Raw genomic sequence first — 2,859 nt, 5'->3', positions numbered from 1 at the left:
GTATAATACTACAATAACTACGAAATCATGATCTATAATTTAGTCCGTTTTTAAGGGGTTGGCTTTGAGAGTTGCATTTCCTCGCATTCGGTAAAAATGTGTTTTTTTTATAGTAGTCTGACCTTAGAGTCCCTCATGGCATGAGGCGTTATTGTATAGTAATGCCCTTATATAAATATAAATATATATTTCGGGAATAAATGATGGATTTTTTCCCTTATGAGGTTTTTTCACGCTAGCTACTTGATAAATTCTTGTAAAAGAATTCGTCCTATTATTGAATTTATATATATATATATATATGAATATATATATATATATTATGTATTTATGTATACAAACTTTCCCTTACCATCGTATATATAGCGTCCTTTTAACCGCCAAGACACCACCACGGCAGGGGTGGCATCAACCACGCATCTTATCAGGCCGGAACTGTTTTTTCTCAGGATTTGAACCGTTGGACAATCAACGTAGATGATTGATTCTGGAAAAAAAAAAGATATCGGCAATTGAAACCCTGACATGGCGAGGGTGGGATTCGGGTGTGAGTGGAATTTGGACGAAGACGAAGTTTGGTGAAAATAGAATTACCCAATGAAGTGAGCCGAGGTAGATTTACTATTCAATTCCATTTGGTGATCGATAGCGCGAGATTTAGAATCCCTATAGAAGTAATAAGTCAGCTGGTCGATCACTAATCAGTTAGCGAAATCAATTATTGATTTTCCCTCCACTAAATGAATTGTAAAGGGAAAGTAAAAAGCTGAAAGTGGACATTAAACTGGACAAAGAGAGAATTCAGTAATTAGAACTGGCGAAAATATGTCCATCGTGTGGTCACTGTGTTGACCACGTGCTGGAACAGGAGCAGGTTTCTTGTAGACTTATTGAACTGTTGGCTTTCAGAATCGATTCAGCATCATCATAAGAAGTAAATATTCTAAGTCAAAGAGTGAGCCTTTATAAGTTCGTTTGTTATGCTAGAAATAGAAGTAACATCGTCCACAAATCACATGCTACTGTCTTGTGATGTATCTGAATAAAAAACAGAATGGGCCATGGCTAGAATGCCATTGACCTTAGGTTCACTAGATCCGAGCTGACCGAGAGTTAAACAACAACAACAACAACAACAACAAAGAGGCACACATCTGGCATTGTTGTCCTAGATACACTTATGTCTGAATAAAAGACAACATGGCCGTGACAGCAATACTTTTGTACATAAAGTCGTATTTATCGTTCGAGTCACCATAATAGCTTCAAAGATGAATGAATTGTTTACATCCGGTTGACACGCAAAGCCAATATTTTTGGCACCAGATGGCGTTGTTGACGGTGCCAACTGCAGCTCGATCTTAGTATCGGAAATTGTTACCTGAAGATTTCCTTGTATTTACTTGGTTCAAGTTTCCACCCCAAAGTAATTACAGGTACAGGGAGGTTTGTGTAGTTAAGACCTTAGTTTCTTAACCACAAAGTTTAGGGTTCAATTCCACTACACGACACCAAATATTTATCATTAAAGTGTTCCAGCCATGACCGTCCCGTAGTTTTGTATATTCAGGACGACTGTTAGTCACTACAACCTTCTTTCTGTGAAACAGGTGTATGTGTGATTGGAGTGATGTTTACCTGCTGTTTCTAGCGAACAGAGCGTCTGCATAAAGGCTCCATTGTCGATTGTCACTGGGCAGCATAGACATTGTCCATACTACCGACTTACAGCTGAGTAGACTGAGCCACTGCTGCAGACAAATACTGCTGTTATGGTCAAAGCGATTTCGTTTTATGCAAACTGCCAAATTTTGCCTGAACACCCTGTAAATGCTAACAGGTATTTTATGTCTCCCTGGACAGAAAACAATGATTTCTCTGCATTAAGATTTCAAACATTTAAAAGTGAATTGAACCACAAAAAAGAAATAGACAGTGTCTATACTCACGGTATACATTCAGATAAAAGTGCTCTTCCTCGAGAATCTTCTTACGATGACCAGTGGCACGGCAAGTGAATCTACCAGCGTCTGACTGTGAGATATTGTTTATATAGAGGTGTGATGTATAGTAGCCTTTGTTTGTTGATAACCTTCACAAGAAAAGACGTAATACATAGAAAAATATGAATAAAAAATATATAATACAAAACGATAGAATGAATAAGCTTTAACCCAAATCACTACAATTGTTTCCGTGCATTATCATCAGCTGTTAATTGCTAAGTGTTTCACATACTATACATAGTATTATATTAATATGATTCAGCAATAGTTGTATACCAGAACATCATCAGGTGAGTGTCTTTGAAAGTATCCGTAGAACAGATTCAGGAAACATGTTATAAGGTTATTACCCAGATGTTATAAATATAAATATATGTATTTAACTGTTGGTAAGGCAATAGTATTTCGTTTTGTAACTATGATAAACATTCCTGGTATATTAGTGGCTATTTGTGCTCCTTATGTGGCGTTATACCCTGTAATCTCTCTCCAGCGGGCCATCCGTTTTCTAGGATTATTATTATAGTTACTATTTCTTAATATATTCCCATGAATATAGTTATTAGTAAATATACTACGGGAACCATATTTGCACTCTTGAGTGGAGTCATATCATTTTTATTTCCATTACGATATTTAAAATTCCTTTATAAGAACTATCATTATCATCTCTATTACTATCCACATCATTGCTACCATCGTTACTATTACTATTATCAATAATATCATTATTACTATCCCTATTAAAATTCATAGGTTGCTTAGATATTATAAAGGTTTTATTAACATTGATTTCACCCTCCAGGTTCAAACTGCTATTCTCGCCGTTCATATCAGTCTTTCCATCAATCAT

The 2,859-nt window shown here is 36.0% G+C and overlaps 1 long non-coding RNA gene across 1 annotated transcript in view; it reads right to left on the bottom strand.

Annotated features, from left to right (window-relative positions):
* LOC106871276 (uncharacterized) overlaps positions 1–2,118 on the bottom strand; it is a 13,252-nt gene extending 11,134 nt beyond the window's left edge. Inside the window, exons 1-2 of the long non-coding RNA XR_001409645.2 lie at positions 1,950–2,118; positions 353–487 (exon numbers count right to left, since the gene is read on the bottom strand). This is a non-coding gene — a long non-coding RNA (uncharacterized LOC106871276). The remainder of the gene's footprint in view (positions 1–352; positions 488–1,949) is intronic.
* Positions 2,119–2,859: the final 741 nt, after the last annotated feature.

This window comes from Octopus bimaculoides, chromosome 20 (assembly GCF_001194135.2).
Source record: "Octopus bimaculoides isolate UCB-OBI-ISO-001 chromosome 20, ASM119413v2, whole genome shotgun sequence".
NCBI lineage: Eukaryota > Metazoa > Mollusca > Cephalopoda > Octopoda > Octopodidae > Octopus > Octopus bimaculoides.
Note: the sequence above shows the minus strand (reverse complement) of the source record. Positions and strands in the feature narration are given on the sequence as shown.